Raw genomic sequence first — 17,633 nt, 5'->3', positions numbered from 1 at the left:
GGTCCGCCAGGGCCCCGCCAGGTGGCGCCTTGGCACCGGGCGGCCCCCGCGGGGCAGTTGCGCCCGTGAGGGCGGGCGGGGCGCGGAGCTGCGGGCGGGGTCCGAGGGGCGAGGTCCCAGGTGCGAGCAAACTTTGCCTCTCCGGGCGGGCCGTGCACCGGTCGGAGTTGCCGTGGATGCCGGCGGCGGCGGAGAGCCGGGGCGCGGGGTGTCCCCGCAGGCCGCCGCCGCTGGCCGCGGACGCGGCTGCGGCGGCGCGGGGCGAGTGCCGAGCGCCCGGGGCGCCCGGGGCTGCGGGCGGGAGCGGCGGCGGGGCGGGCGGCCGGGGGCTTCCCCCGCCGCTATTGTTCCCTGCACGGCCGCAGAGGATCACTTGGCTGCGAGATCTCGGATAGACTTGGGCGAAGGGAACAGCTCTCCATCCACACTAGCAGCGGCGCTGGCGATGCTGTGTGTACGCGAACGCAAGGCTCTCATGACTGCCGAAGGCGCTGCTAAAAGGTGTAGAAAAATAACCCGGAGCTCTTAGCCGAGGACAGCGTGGTACCCAACCAGACCCCACTTTGGAATTGAAACCAAAAGCTATCAAAGTCCGTAGAGATCCTTTTTCTAATATCCAGCTCCAATCACTGCTCCTTCCAAAAAGGGAAGCTTCCCTTCTAGGTAGACTTGGGCGTCATCCTGAAACAGGCTGTAAAAGGATAGTGCCAGTGTAGAAGGCATGTTATCAAAAGAGTGAATCACTTTGCTCAGGCTTCTTGTCCCACTGTTGTTCCTGTCTTGCTCCCATTTTATGTGATCTTTCCAAATTTTGTTGTTACATCCTTAGGCCCATAAGCCTAAGTGTACTGTAGCTCAGACAACTGGAATAGTAAGACATCTCTCAAAATTCATGTTAAAACACATAGAAAATCTCTTCCATCACTTCCTGGTTGTTGGAGCCTGGGATCCTCTTCAGCTGTTCTGAGCCACAGATCCAGGTTGCAAAGGCTGTGCTTGTTTTGGCAGAGCCGGGGGAACACAGAATAAGCAAGATGATTTCTCTTTGTTTTGGGAGGAACCCTCTGCTTAGCTGGACTCCATAAGCCTGATACTGCTAATCTCTTTTACAAATAGCAGTATTTTACACTTAGTGTTAATTATTGTGTGTTTGTTTACGGTTTGGACAAGCTGGTTAAGAGAAAGCTGATTAATTCTATCCTCTCATAGTGAAAAATGTTGAACGAATGCTTTATTTGAGTTTTATCTTCTTCCACTGCCCATCATAGTCCTATGCTAAGGAGAGGAAATGCAGAGGTTGTCATTATTTGAAATTAAGGGTTTATTAAAGGGCAAAATTACCTTGGGAATTCTGGATACAAGGTATTTGAGCCTTGTTTCTTTCTCGTACCTTATTCTGTGGTTGCTCAAGGGCTGAATCAGGCTTTGAGCATTGGTTTATGTTGTCATCCTGTTTTGTGCTGCATGTTTATGAGCTGTCCATCACAGACTGACCTCCATGTGAATTATGGGCCACTTGTTCTAAATTCCTCTGCTATACACAACTAGAGCACTGCCAAGAGATGTTAAACTAAGCTAACTTTAGCTAAAGTGATAAAATTTGTAATTCCTAATTTTTAGGCAACATCTTAGCACTAATGAAGGCTGCATAACAAATCATCTGAGAAAGAAAATCTCCTTCTAGACAAATGGATCAAGAAATAAAAAGAAATTGCAACTCTCACTTTGAATCAGTAGTGGTCTGTTTAGGCATCCCACTGGGCAACCTTCCTCAGTGAGTTCATAGTCCTTAGCATGTCTTGGAAAAATGGTATCAGTGTGGGGAACCAACAGCAAAATTAATTTCATGTCATGGCTCTCTGGAGTATGAAACTTAAGTGTTGACTGCTTTGTCTCCTCTTTATTCTCTGCTGTTCCGTAGGATTTTCTAGGATTTCCATCTTAACATCTCCTTTTTTTTGCTTTTATATCTGTCAGAAAGGGAACATAAAACTCAGAGAAACCTTTGTTTTTCTGTTGTTCCCCATTATGTGATTGTATGGCCATCAAGAGGAAGCCTAACATTTCAGACCCCTCTGTTTTGCTGTCTCTAAATGTAGTTTATGTTTCAGTGATTGCTTCAAAAGTAAGAAAATAAATAAATAAATAAAAGCTGGACCACTGAGTTGGAAAGCTCGAATTCTTGCATGGGATTTAATATGGGTCAAAAATTTGTGTTAAATCTACACTTTCCATTTGGTTCATGTTTGACAAGGCCATCTGTGCTCATAAAGAAGCAATAAGTAAAATAGATGTTTTAGGGGCCTCATTAACATAACAAAAACCTGGGGTTTGTGGCTGGAGACATGAAATAATGTCTTTTCCCTTTCTGTTTGAGGTGTACTGAAATTCAAATGTAATGCAGACAAAATGGGCCTGTGAAGATGGGCGGAATCAGTGAAATGTTGGTGCCTCTGGGGAGCTGCTCTTGAGTTGTGTGGATGGGGTGGGCTTTCCCTAAGCTGAGCCCTTGGCTCCCCAGGTGAGCTGATCTCCCTGAGAAACTTGCCTGCTCCCCGTGCTTCAGTCACTAAAGTGGGATGAAGTCCTTCAGGCACTGGTGGCCAGAGGCCAGCAGTGGTGTGCAGAGGCTGGCAGTCCTGGGGCTTCTGTGCTGCACCCTCTGTGCTTTTGCTCCTGGGTCCAGAAGCACATCTTAGGCAGACAGCCCTCCACATGTTCCTCAGGTCCCTGCTGTAGTCTGTGGAGGAAAGCAGAGCAGTCCAGGCTAAGTGAAATCTGGCACTGTGCATCGGGGCTGTGCAGCGTGGCACAGAGAGCACCATGGACAGGGAAGGATGGGCAGTAGCAATGCTCTGCTAGCCTGCTGCTTTCAACATTCTCCTCTAGGCCTGGAGCTTAGCTCAACAGCTCTTACCAAGTGCCTGCCTCTGCTTACCACCCCTTCTGGCTCCTCCAGCTACTTGTGTCCAACCTGTTCTTCACAAAGAACACTTTCTAAAACCCTTGGAGGTTATTGATTACTAATTATCCTGACACCATATTTAAGATGCTTTATAGGAGTTTGATAATTTCAAAGTCCCCCCCCTTTCCTTGTCTCGACACTCTCTTTTCAGACTTCAGAAATGTGATAGCTGTGTGTACAGGTCTTCCTGGCCACCACTACTTCTCTTGCTCTTCAAGCTATTCAAAATAGTTAGAAACAACATAGATACCATTGACATGTCCAGGTTTCTTGCTTGTATGAACCCTGTTGTGTAATATGTAGGTGCTGCAGCTGGATGTGTAGCTAACATCAGCTGAGGCTGGTCTGCTTGATTTTATTCCACATGAAAGATCTGATTCTTTTTCTTCCATATGCCCCTCTTTTCACTTAGTTTCTTATTAGTAAGAAAATGCTAATGCATATATAAGCAGGGGGAAAATCCCTGAGGTTATTTTCCTGTTTTTGTGTGCCTCCTCCTTCCTGGTCATTCAAATACAGTAGACTGGCATTGTGGTTAATGGAGACAAGCTGTCTATTCTATTTTGCAGGAATGCGGTAACAGAGAGGACAGACTACATTTCCAGGTAACAGATGGAAAGCCACTTCTCCAGATCTCAACAATCTTGTCTCTTTGGATTTGTTCCTCTCAGTTTCTCTTGCCAAATGACCTACCTGTCTCAATTGACCATATTAGGAGTTAATTTATTCAGTCTCAGCAGTCTGTCACCAGATCACTAAAGTACATATTACATATAAGTTCTCGCTTATGTCTGTTTATATTATCTCTTGAGTATCAGCTCTGTGTAGGTTGTTCATTTTCACTAGGGTAAACAAATTCACATGTCAAATACTGCCAGTGTTATTTCTTCAGGAAAGATGTACCTACACTTGGAAATTAATGAAAATCAAATACATCACCAAGAAATTAGTATTTAGGAACAACAAAAAATAAGAAATTAGTATGAGCAGAATATACTGAAAATCCAGGCTGGGCTAAACAAAGTCTGTAATGAAGATGAAATTGTATGCTACTTCTGTTTTTATTATGTATCCTTTAATACTTTTAGGTGGGTTTGGTCTCTGATACTCAATAATCTTAACTACTCTTAGTACTTATGGAGAGGGAAGGGAAACAGTCTGTTTAATTCATAAGGTAATTCATGAGGAAGGACAAATATCCTTTGCCAGGTCCAAAACAGTGCTTGCTATATAGTTTATTAATCAGGTGTTTGAGGAGAATGAAAGCTTTATTTTTAGCAAGTTGTCGTTATCTGGTCTTTACAACACGTTGGGCAAAAACTGGGACAATTTGTGCTAATGGGGGAGAGTGGCACTGTGACTCTGCTGGGGAAGAAACGTGCTCTTTTGTAATATTTATCTGCTCAGAAATTGCCTTCAAATAGTATATAATACTGTCAGTCAAAGACTAAATTTCAGGGTTGAGGTAATACACAGTTTTCTTTTTCAGCTGTTTTAGAGGTTCTACTATTTTGTCTACCCTCAGGGAATATGCAATGTGTTAGCAGTTAAATCCATGACAACAGATAACTTACTAAAGCATTAGATTTAGCTGAGTTAACATGCTGTCATTTTAACTGGCTAAGACACAGGCCACCCTGGCATGAGGGAGGACTGAATAAATCCTGGCTCCAAACACAGCAGAGTGGCGGTTCAAACAGGGGGCTCTCCCTTTCAGGAGAAGCAGGACAGACAGACAGAGATTTCTTCTACAGTTGGGCATGCTGTGACAGGAGTGAGTTTAAGTGGATTTTAGTGAATTTAGGTGCCTGCAGGTGTTTAAGTGCCTAAAAGATCTCATAATGTGCATGAGGATTTCAGTGGGAGATCAGCATCGCTTTTGAAGTACTAGAGAGGATTTCCTTTACCTCAAGCACTCCTCTTTGCTAAGGAGTTCATCTTTCCCATTATTGTTTCTTCTGTGTTTTTTTTATTGTGATTCAACTGATTAGCAGCAGGATTCATCTCTTCCAACAGTGTCTATGATGCAAAACCAGATAAAAATGGGGTCAAAATTTTCCAGTGCTTGAAAGTGGCAAGGATATAAAGGGGACCAAGGCAATGAAGCTGAGACTTCAGGCTCAGCAGTGGTGTGTGCTGTCACAAACAATAGATGATGGAAGGATATGTAATTCTACTCAGCAATGTAAAATAGGGTGTTTAAGAGATAGGGTGAATTTTTCTGCAGTTTTCGAGGTCTTGAGTTTGAAGTGTCATTGTGATATAAAGAAATGTCAATGTGTTATCTCAGATAGATCTACCTATCTACTTTAAATCTGTCTTAAGATACATTTTCTTAAGATTCTAGAGTAAATTTCTTTAAGGGTGGGCAATAAGGAATTAAAATGTAATGGAAAGTCAATGAGGTTTATGTATCAACGTCCCTGGGTTCACTTTCTAAAATGGCATGTAAATGACTGATGTGCTTTCAGCTGTCTTTTATTTTTATCTCCCACCTCTGTTGATAAGCAAAGAGGAGAGCAAGACATAATTGACATGGAGAGGAAGAATGGAAAGTTTGTTCAATCTGTGTCAGCAAAAGAACTGGGGCCATCAAATGAAACCATCAGGCCCCTCAAGTTCAGAGCAGAGGAATGAGCTCTGCATTTAATGTGAGATTCCTGGCCACTGGTGTTAGGGGGAGCATGAGTTTCCATGGATTCAAATTCACACAGAACATGCCCTTGAGTATAAAATGAACAGTGCTGGCTCAAAACTCCCTTGACATGCAGATCTCCAGCAGCTGGGAAGTATTCTGGGGAGCAGCATTCCATGGTTTTTCTAGTCATGGGAGTCTTCCCAAGATATCCACTGTTGGCCACTGTTCCAGCCAAGATACAGACATGGATTTAATAAGAACCACTATGTTCCTTACCATCTAGCAACACAGAACTGAGCTTTGTTTTCTGCTGAGCTTGCTTGTGAGATATTGAAGCTGTTAGTCATACCCTTGATTAAGCATGTCACCTGAGAAAAGTTTTATGAGTCTATGTTGTCTCAGAGAATATGTGCATAATTTGATATTGCATTTGTGAGAAAATAAATGGATGAAGGCTAAGATGTCTCAAGCATGTTGACTTCACTGAACTAAACCCAGAATGATTTGATTAAATTAATTTCTTTTGTTCAAGATCACCCTTCAGGGCAGGGGTAGGTCAGGATGGCTGGTTGCACATTTGTCAAAAGCTTGCCCATGCCAAGATGAGCATTTCCATTTCCTCTTGTTCTGAGGTGAAGACAAAGCACGGTCTAGCACAGAAGACACAGAGATGGGCCAGTTAACATATTTTCCTCTGTATGTTCTCCACTACTGTCCTACTGACAAGACAATTAAATCTTAACTTTAAGAAACATACATGAAAAAAATAGTCATGGGGAAAGAAAAGGGAGAGGTCAGCTGATTGAAGAGTAAGTAAAACTTCCAAAAGCCCTTGATAGTCTCCAGTTGTAAGGTAAAAAATGACTGAAACTCCCTTTTTCTGTCCTGCTACAATATTTTTGCATAACTTGATGGATCTCATGAGGCTTTAGGACCTTTAAAATCAGGACACTGGCTCTCTGGTCACTGTTTTCCTGCTTCTGAGCGATTGATCTTAAGCCATTGTATTTAATTTAGTTGAACTTGACCTTGAATGCCAGAAACTATCATAAAAGGAAATGCTTCACTAGCCCATATTATTCTTATCAAAACTGTTTTGAAATAGAAAGTTAGGTTTTTATTTTAAAAAAACCTCAACAAACAAAATCCATAAAATATACTTCTGAGTTAAATATTATTATTCCAATAAAAAAGTAACCTCTATTTGGGGAAAAAAACCCCCAAGCTTAAATCTCTTTATTCTCTATGGGAAATCAAAATCTTTTCCATGAGAAAAAGAAATAATTTTTCACCTGCAGCAATACAGTATTAATGCTTGATAGTTTGATTCAGATATTCTACTTTTTGTCTTTTTGTTTGTAAATTAGTTTGATTTTTGGGTTTGGTTTTTTTGTTTTTGTTGTGGTTTGTTTGTTTGTTGTATCGTTCATCTTGGCATTTGCTAGCATACAATTTTTTGTACCAGTTGTTTAACTTGCTAGTCTCCTATTAGGTCTCCATTTTTTCAGGTATTCTAAAAACAGTTTTATGATGTATTCTCATTGTCTTTCCCAGCCTATTTCTGGACAGATGAATAAACACACTTTTTAATGCTTTTCAATTATCTTACTTTTTGTCAAGATGTACTTTCAGGTAACACAATTAATTAAAACTCCATTAACTGCTTAAAAAGGACATATCCCCTGGTGACAAACCTTTGGTACTGGCCTACTTGAGTTAATGAGTGTGAATGGATGTATGATAAATATTGATTTGCTCAAGAATAAAGGGGATTTTTTATCCTTTTGCTTGCTTTTTATGGTTAAGTCTGAAGAGATATACTTTCCATTGCTTTTTTACCACTCAGATTCAATCTGTTTGGATCTTCCTGAGAGTTAGAGCCTTTTTCACCAATAGTGTGGCCAGCAGGACCAGGGCAGTGATTGTCCCTCTGTACTGGGTATTGGTGAGAGCACACCTCACATCCTGTGTCCAGTTCTGGGCCCCTCACTATAAGGTGCTGAAGTGCCCAGAGAAGGCAACAGAGCTGGTGAAAGGTCAGGAGAGTGAATCATATGAGGAGTGGCTGAGGGAGCTGGGGGTGTTTGGCCTGGAGAAAAGGAGGCTTCAGAGGGAACCGCATCACTCTCTACAACCATCTAAAGGAGGCTGTAGCCAGGTGGGGGTCAGCCTCTTCTCCCAGGCAGCCAGCAACAGGGCAAGAAGACAGAGCCTCAAGCTGCACCAGAGGAGGTTCAGGTTGGATATTGTGAAGAATTTCTTCATTGAAAATGTTGTCAAATATTGGAATGCACTGCCTGGGGAAGTGGTGGAGTCACCATCTCTGGAGGTGTTCAACAAATGACCAGAGGCACTAGTGATATAGTTAAGTTGGCATGGAGATGTTTACTCAAAGGTTAGATTCAATGATCTTTTCTTTTTTTCTGTTCCCTTTTCTGTTGTTGAAAGCAGGGCTGGTTGTCAAGACTTTCAGTGCCACTCACTGCTGCCAGGTCAATTACTTGTCTGGGCAAATTGTGCTTTTGTGGCTTGCAGAACACCTGCACAGGAGGGCAGCTGAGCACGGAACTAAATGAATGAGGGAAAGGAGCAGGGAAAAGGTCCCTCTGAAGGGTGATAAGTGCTATATTACATGAATAAATTTCAAACGTTTTAATTATTGGGGAAAACTGTAGCCAGAGAGCTTGATAGGCTGCAATCCTGAGTGCTGTCATTGCAGAAACTGTGTAGAATGAGTTGAGTGTGTAAATAATAAGATATACCTAGCCTTGGGTGATAATAAATGATTCAGTTTTCTGATAGGTATTTATAATTTGTTCTTTTAATGTGTGATTCAAGAGGCGTTTTTTATCAAAGAGTAATTTTTAACTTAGTCCTACAACAGGTGACTTGTTTCAGCTACTGGTTTCAGATTCTAAAAAGTAGGAGTGCAGATTTAGCAAGCAAGAATGTGTATCTACATATATGATATTTGTGTAATTCATGCATGTTGAGACAAAAATAACAGATTTATATCCTAATACACTGCCATACCAGTTCTAGGGGTGGGACTGAGTAGTCAAGACTTTTGCACTTGGCGCCTCTGCTGCCAGACTACAGAAATTCAGTAACTGAAAAAAAGGTGAAGTTACTTTTATTCAGTACTCTCTTACAGAAATACAGCATTGGTGGAGAATAAAGGAATCTGAAGTCCCTGGTAATGTATAGTAATCTAATGTAAATCCCCAGGCAAGTTAAATTAATGTATTCTAGGCATGGTGCCTGGAGTAGGATGGGGGGGAGGAATGGGAAGGGATGAATCAGCTCTGATGTTTTGCAAGATCCTGCCTTCTAGTTCAATATTGTCTTGTTTTCTTTGCCTAAATTTATTCCTGACAAGTGGTGACAAAATGTTTTCATTAAAGAAAAGTTTCCTAGAATTGCAGAAATCATATAAAGTCTCCTGTGGCAAACTAGCATTCAGACTTACAAGTGGCCATATTCTCTTTGCCGGCTCTTAAAAGCTTTGGAATTCCTCATTGCTGCCTAAAATCCCTTTTTTCCCTGAGCCCCATTGTCCAGCAGTGCAAGGCAAAGAGCACAGAAGTGCAACTCCTGCTGCTGACCCATGCACAGAGGGAGAGCATCTGCCTGCAGGAGTCCTGGGCAGCTGCAGTCAGGTTGTCCCTGATGCTGCAGTTGCCCTGACCCCAGGTGAGCTCAGGGCAGTGCCAGCATGTGTCCTGACCTGCTTTTGCACTACTTGATGTTGAATTATGGATCCCCTGTGACATTCTTCTGCTAGAACCTCTCAGATATGGGCATACAGTTTTAGAACTGCTGTCAAGAGAGGGCAAGCTGGTGCTTTGACAAGCTGGGCATAGGAAACAGTGCTATAAGAACGCTGCTGTAAGAATAACACAGGTTATTAGCACTTGTAAAGGGTGCTTGTGCCTCCCTTTGTGCACAGCTGGTGGAGCGAGAGTAGATCCTGATTCTCTGGGGACAAACCCACAACTGTTTGGGTGGGGGGTAGCTGTGCCTCACTTCATATGTCCTCAAGAGCTGGTGACTTGAGTTTATTGGAACCTGCTATGCCTCTTTTTCAGTTGTGGTTCCTTGGTGAATTTGGATGAGAATGTGGGATCACTGTCAGACTGTGGCACTGTGGGGACAGATGAAAAAAAGACTATCTGTACCTGAGAAGTCAACCAGAGAGCTCCTGTCTCCAGCTCTAGATCCAGGGACTGTATGTGGACCAATTTTCCATGGGTGAGGTGGTATAGGGGAGATGAAGAGGGGGTGCCTGATGAACCAAGTGCTAGTGTCATTATTCTCAGCAATGCTGAGCACACTGGAGGTGGTTTTTAAATTCTGGTTCTGTGCTGATACGCCACCTCCAGAATAGCCTGCCTGTAACAAGTGCTCAGGTGTTCAGGCTGGGTTTTCTGTTCTCTGTGATAACTATTTTTAGACAGAATATAATTTAGAAATGGAAGACACAAGTCACTGAATTAGAGGGAATCATGGCATTGAATGAAATGAAGAAAAAATAATACTTTCCCCAGTCAGGTCACTTGTTTTGTGCTTCTGGGTCCATTTTGATTTCATAAACACATTTTCTTACTTGGCACTGCTTCTGTAGGAATTTTTAAAGTATGTGTGTGTTCTTAGTATTTTTGCTGTGCTTCAGATCAGCACTGTTAACCTTGCTCATTTGAATTGTTCAGTCCCCTGGGCCTATACAGCAATCCTGCTGCTCCACAGGACAGATTTTGGCAAACAGCTTTAGAGATGCTAATGAGTGTGGTGGAATAGGAGAGGTATTCAACACATGGCTGAGTGTGCATTAAAAACCCCTTGCCTTGCTATAACTTAATGCTCATAGGATTTCCCATCTTCAGAGTGGAAAGCATTAATGAATCTTCATGACACCATCATGAAGTGATGTAAATATGTATTATCATTATAGCACATGGGAGGGCAAGAGAGAAATTTTTCTTATGCAAAGATTGCCAGAAAAACCAAGGGGAAAACCTTAGTTTTAAATGACTGTCTATTCTAGACAACTGGAAATTGCCTTTCTAAGTTGCTGTATTGTAAAAGCATACACTTGTGTAGGCATATGCATCAGTGCTCTCCTGAACAAAGAAATGTTCCTTAACTAGTGCTTGGGAAACCAGTGAAGCTTTGAAATATCTGAATGATTCTTCAGGGAAAAGCTGTGAAATTTTTATAACTATCACTGAACTTACTAAGGGTTTTTTTATAGCTTGTTTAGCAATTTCAGACCTTTCTCATGTGAGTTCTCCTTCCCCATAACTCAGTTCGAAAAGAAGGATGGAGGAGAGGGAAAGGGACAGCACTTTCAGAACACATGAGGAGTGGGCCTTGTGTCTCTGGGCAATAGTTGGGAGGAGAGAGTGACTGAAGTGGGGTGATTTGGGGCTGAGGATGCCTGACAGAGCTGTGGTGTGAAAATTCAGCCATTGAACAAAGCATTGCTGGAACCTTCAGGGACTCTTCTGCTAGTTCTGCTGCAGCATCCTTTCTTGGTCACTGTAGGTCCTGGTCTTTGTCTTTTCCTACTGCTTGTTATTGTCACACTTCCCAGCCAATGCCATTTCAGTGTAATTCTACCCTTGGTGCATCCACCTTCTCCCATCTGTATTTGTTCTTTGCTCCTAGCAGCTCCTTGGCAACCTGCCACATGAGATATAATCTGCAGTCTCACGTAAATAATTACTGTAGTCTGACCTCTGCTGTGTTGCAAACTGCTTCTCCTTCATAGGGCTTAATCCTGCAAAGAGCTAAACTCAACTTCAACCAGGCATCCCTATGGAAACTGCCTTCCTGCAGGTGGATTAATGGTTTAGAGCAGTGCATGTGTGGAAATACATTGACCACTAAAGGGTAGAAATCAGGATGATGAATTAGGTTTTTCAAGTGAAGTCTGTAAACTAGTTCTAGCTGTATAAAATAACTTTCTTTTTGGAAGGGAGGATCTTCTTTCATGAATAAAAAGCTAAGGTAAAAATGAAAACCTAGTCAGGATTACTAATGTAAATATCATAAGCACTAATATTTTCTGATCAGCTTGCAGTAAGCATAATTCAAGACTTTTATATATGTATTTGTATAGCATAAATCTAGAGATTCATGTGAAGTAGTGTCTTGTAAGACAAATACTTAGGTATACTGAAGAACTAGGACACAGATAATTACGTTTCTTACCAAATTAAGTATCTGCATATTGAAATATCCATGAAACAGCCCTTCTGAGGCATTTTAAATGGCATAAAGCTCACTAGCTGTATCCCTGCTGATTCTGATGTACATTTCTACTAAACTTCTCTGAACTGTACAGTCTGACACCTCAGTTTGTTCAAAGGCTGATCAGGTTAATTTGCTCACAGTAACATTGTTTCAGAAGCTACAAAGGGCATTTTTCCTGTAACTTAGGGAGTTCCACGATAACGATTTCTGTGGGCATTTCCCTTTCTGCTCTCCTTCCAAAGGAGGTGCTCCCACAAATGCTGCCTCCCACCTTCAATCATACTGCTGTCCTCTTGGGGTACATCCACCAGTGGTACATCCTTTCAAAATTACCTCCAGGCTCTGTGACTGGCTTCTTTAGCTCTAGTCCCCATCTCCTGCTATGTGAAATTTGTGTAGCTCTTCCCAATTCCTTCATGGTTTACTCTCTGGTCCCCTTCTCTGGCTTTCACCGCTGCTCCATGTTCTCTGCAGTCAGTGAGTGAGGCAGGTATCAGATGTTTTCTTTCCCCTCACTTTCACTGTACCCCACTTTCCCACTTCTTTCCTGAAAATCCCCTCAGAGCCATCACCTCTGCATGGCATTGCCTTGTGAATGGAAATTTGGGTACAGGTCTCTCCCAGCTATCTTATACTGCTAGGATGCTCATCAGACAATGAGGTACTGTTGTGTACTTCTGTGTTTGGGGTAAACACATGGGTTTGAATTCATATTGAGCACTTCTGTGTAGTCCTCAATAGCATCTAGAAAAGGAGGTATATGAACTTACTTTTTGGAAGTATCCTGCATTGCTACAACAGACTAAGAATTAGCATCTGCATATCACATTTTGTAGTTTAAACCAATTGAGCTGTATGATTTGCCTTCTGGACTTTCCCTCTTGCTAAAAACAAGTGATGATTAGTGCCCAGTCTAAGTTAGACATGAGTAAAACATTCAGCTAAACAGCTTGAATAACTTAACAAAATGGTGCCATTTTGCATGCCTATTTGGAGCACAGAAAATCAGTCTACTTCCAAAGCTGGATCCCTACCACTGGATTTGTGGGTTTGTAGCAGTTTCTGATTTAAAGCCCCGTTTACCATATAGTTACCATAATCATGCTTTTCAGCCATGAGTATGTAAACTGCACAGATTATGTTTGGAAATTACATTGTGGAAATACAGAAAGATCTGTTTAATGAGGTACAAAACCTATTTTGCATGAAATGGATAAACTTCAGTTATCCATGAGACACAAAGGATAATTTTGATAATCAAGCTTTTTCGAATATGGCAGGAATATTCAACATGATGAGCATTAAGAATTATGACCTCATCTGGGATGACACAAAGCTTGTATATTTTAAGTGCTTCTGTATTGGATTCAAAGGATTTAATAGCATTTAATGTTTGGGCTCCAGTTGGGCAACTGCTGTTAGTATCCAACTCAAAAAGATCTGTAAAAGTCAGGTAGGTCCAAGAGCTTCTCACTGCCACTGGTAGTATTCAGTTGGCTATGACTGGGGACAGAAAAAAAGAATTTGGTTGCCTACTTCTTAAAGAGAGCCAGTGTGCCATTCCACAGTGTGCTTGGAGATTTAAAAAAAAAAAAATCTTGCTTTCTCTAAAAGTTGTATTTTAAAGTTTTAAAGAGAAATACTTCTCTTTTTTGCCAATGTTCAAAGCTCATGATGTTTTGAAATGCTTTTCTTGCTCATTTAGAGAAAATCCCATTTCATTTGAATTAATTAGTACTCCTATGGCGATATTTAAAATAAAGACTATCTTGGATGATCAAAATAGGGAAAAAAGACTACAACTCATCACTGGTAGAATCTTATTAATGTATTAATTCTGAATGCTGATATTCACAAGTTAATCCATCCTCCTGTCTTCCACTATTGTTGTCTTTTAAATCCATGGAAGGTTTTTCAGCCAATTGCAGTTGAAATAAGCTTCCCATTACCTTGCCAGAATGGTAAGGATCAGCTCAAAATCATCTGAGTTGCTACACTCTGATGGGATCTGTGTTTGCATTCTTGATATAAAATAGACTATTCTCCCATTTGAAATGTGAATAAAGTAATAGTAAGTGAGAACATCCTCATGTAGCAATGCATGGACAGTCATGGTGTCTCTCCAGCTGTTTTCACTTAACTGCTTTGCATTCTGCCAGATTGTGTATTGAGTGTCTTCTGCTCCATGGGCAGAGTGAATATATGAATCCAAAGAGATGCATCAATGAATAGATGTTGTTTGTCTATCAACAGACAGCCTGGGTCAATTCACTGGCAATCGCACGTCCTGAAGTCAGCTGTAGTCTGACACTGGTTTATCATTCTCCCATGCAGTTAACTTGGAAAGGGGTCTGTGGCCTGTCCATCACCTCACTGGCTTTTTGAACACTTTGGTCCATTGGTTGAAAGGGTGCCAGTCCAAGGTCACTACTGGGATGTAAAGCTAGATCAAAAGTACCTGTAAGAAAGAAAATATCTAAAGCTAAGCTCAGGTAGTTCTGCTTTCTCTCCCTAATTCGTTCTTCTGCATAGCATGTGGTAGCTGGAGGTGGGTGAGCCATACTTTGTGGTGGAGACTGCAAAAATAACAGTGGTTTAAAGACCTTGCATTGTTCATAGCAAAGGACTGCCTGAAAGGTGAGGAGTTCTTTGCAGGGCAGGAGTCTGGCTGGATACAGAAGATCAAGGGAGACCTGAACTCATGGCCTTGTTATTTTCAGATCAGTTAGGCTCTTACACAGGATAACCCAACAGAAGGTTCTGCAGTTGGTAAGTATTTATTTTCTGACCCATTTCTTTTTCTTGTGCTGTGTAAAACTGGTACTCTACCCTGGCACAAAACCAGCAGCTGGTTCTCTGTGCCCATGGGATTTGGAGACTCAGGAGGGTCCTTATTTTTGCATTCAGGAAGTTTGTTAAGAATCACACATCACACTCTTCTACTATACTCTCTCAGACTGACAGTCTCCTTTTTATAGGTGGCTTTATGTCCCTTTCACCATTCATTTAAAATGGTGGCCAGGTCTAATATAGCAGCAAATCAATAGACACAGGCTATCTCTGTAGTTCATTTTACCATAACCACTAGGAACTTCTTGCAACTCCACTTGCAAAGACTTTTTATCTGACATCTTGTCCTGCACATTAGATGTGAACTAGAACATAACTTGGTAGAAGTGTCTTTGTTGGCTGTTGCCATGCACAAAGAAAGAGCAGAATCTTTATGGTCTTACATGCCAGAGGTTGTATAATGAGAAGACGGGTCTGGCTGTTACACACACACACATAAATTCTGAAATGGGTGTTGCAGTGCTTGTATAAAAGTATCTGAGACATTCTGGTTTTCAGAACAAAATGTTGCAATTTCTGAGAAAATAATATGTGTGAAAGTACAAATGCCAATGATGTACACTCTCACTATATCACCACAGTTTCTGTAGGGTGACTTGATTCACTTAAATTAAAAGTGGGAACTCCATGGGGTTTTGTAGAGCATAGAATATGTCAGAGAAAATCTCAGGTAATGTTTTTAAGCAGTGCCACCTTATGGTTCATTTCAGAATAGGGACGTTTGGTGTTCCACCCTTGCAAAACACTGTGTGCATCTGACTGGGCTCTAATTTTCTTAAATGGTCACTGTCTGTGTTTCTGATTGTGGGGGGTGGTGGACTATACCTCTGACTATCAGGACTAATTACAGAGAAAAAATGCAATTATTAGCTTGCTTTTCAAAGAAGAGCTGTTCCTTCTGTACAATTACTCAGCACATTGCTCGCATGGGCGAGAAATCATGCTCCAAGCCCATTCCTCCCAGATTCCTTGAATGACTGCCTAAGGCTCCTGTTTGTGCTGAGATGTTGCATTCCGACCTAATGGCACAATCTAACATCTTGGTAGCTGCAGCCCAAATTCATCATACCTAGTCTCGCAGTCCTGTCATTCAAGCCATGGTAAATAATTGCTGATTGGCCAAGTGCTTTGAAATTCTGCCATCACAATAAAGCTGAACTGAGCCACCCTATGCAGGGCGGGTTTCATAGATCTGATGTGACCATGCATCCAGGGAAGTTAATCTTAGAAAAATCCTTGCAGAAAAAAAATGGTCCTCTGGGTCTCTTCCTGCTCTTGTCCAGCTTGTGGCAGAAGTAGCTGCAGTCTGGATGCTGAAAGCTTGTCAGAGCTGCTTGGTTGTGTGGCTGCCCTGAATTCCCTCTGAAGTCAATTACGTATTGATGTATGCTCCTGTGTTAATTACAGCTACTGCTGCAGTGTGGTGACCTCTTTTGTCTGCAGTAGCCATAACAGTTTGCAAATAATTCTGGTTAGCCTGTGAGAGAAGTGTCACTAAATTACAGGAGAAAAAGTCCTGGAGATATTTTAGTTAATTTTTAAGTTTAAAAGTAGCAGTTTCTTCCAACAACTACAATGCAGAAGTCCCAGAAGTGGTATTAAGAAATATGGGTTTTTCTTTGCTGCCCTGCTGAAAGCAGAGAAGTCAATTTCTTGTGGAAATTACTATTTGAGCTGGAATGAAGTAACAGAGGGATGGATGTATTGGAAGCAGTTGGGATGGATGTTCAGCTGTTACTGCTCTGCTGCTCAGTGCAGTTCATACAACCATCACCACTACCATCCCCAGGGTTAGCCCACCACAGATTGCAATGGGGTTAAAATCAACTAGGAGCCATTAGTTAGATTTTGATTCTCTCTGTTGGATTAGTTTACACATATACAGACTGTTCTTCTTTCTTTTAGGTACATAGACACTACACAGCATCTTTATTGAGCATTATGCAGAGATGGGCAGCCTAGCCTGGCTATTAAATTCCCTCATATTCCAGCAGCAGTACCATTTATTATAGAAGACAATAAAGTTTAGTAATGAAAATCACATCATTAATGTTAAATTAAATATAACTGTTGCTATAAATTTATCTTGTTTACAAAGGTGTGTATGTCAAGTCCTGTGGCTACAGAGAATGCTGTGGAAACTCAGTTTCCTATGGTCTTGAGCCATTTAATTAATAGGCTTTTAAAAACAAAATTAAACTACTATTTTCTAGTTTTACCATGTACGGTTCCGATACTTTTTCTTACAGCCTTTGTTCTGTCAAATATTTCCACAGCTACGTGCAGGCTGCCTCATTTAACTTAATTGGCCAACAAAATCAAAACCTTGGCATCCTTCACTCTGGTTTTACAAAATATACATAATATTTGAGCTCATCATATTTGATATCTCCAGTATCTGTCTGATTGTCCTGAAATCAGCATTAGAAGTTTATTATATACATATAAACAAAATTATAATGGAAATCTGATTTTCCTAGGGAACTAGTCTAACTAAATCTAGTCAAAAGTATGAAATTTACAGCCAATATAAGATGACAAACCTCAAAACTATCTATGGTGATAGAAGAATCCAAAAATGCAGGTGATGCTACATGAGCTGCCTTGGAAGATCATGTGAAACCCTTCCCATCACTGCCTTCCATGATTCAAGGAATACTGCAATGTTTACTTCTGAATGGCTGAATTTGCAGACTTGGGTCAGGTTCTTCTTGGGAATGGACAGTTACAGCTTTGCTGGCACCAGGTTCAGTGCCAGCACCATGCTGAACGCCAGCTGAAGGCGAGCACATTTTGGAACAAATTTACAATGTACCTTCAATTGTCTATTTTCATAACACTTGAAAAAACTGTGCTGCCAATGCTGCCTCTGCCTCAGGGCATCCATAGCAACTTTAATACATGGTATTGGTTTGTCAGACCTGC

General features: G+C 41.5%; 1 protein-coding gene across 1 annotated transcript in view; it reads left to right on the top strand.

Annotated features, from left to right (window-relative positions):
• The window catches only part of TMCC3 (transmembrane and coiled-coil domain family 3), a 133,111-nt gene that overhangs the window by 149 nt on the left and 115,329 nt on the right, over positions 1-17,633 (top strand). The window lies entirely within an intron of this gene.

The sequence above is a fragment of the Lonchura striata genome, chromosome 5, assembly GCF_046129695.1.
Source record: "Lonchura striata isolate bLonStr1 chromosome 5, bLonStr1.mat, whole genome shotgun sequence".
In the NCBI taxonomy this organism is placed as follows: Eukaryota; Metazoa; Chordata; class Aves; order Passeriformes; family Estrildidae; genus Lonchura; species Lonchura striata.
This window is presented reverse-complemented; position numbering and strand designations above follow the sequence as displayed.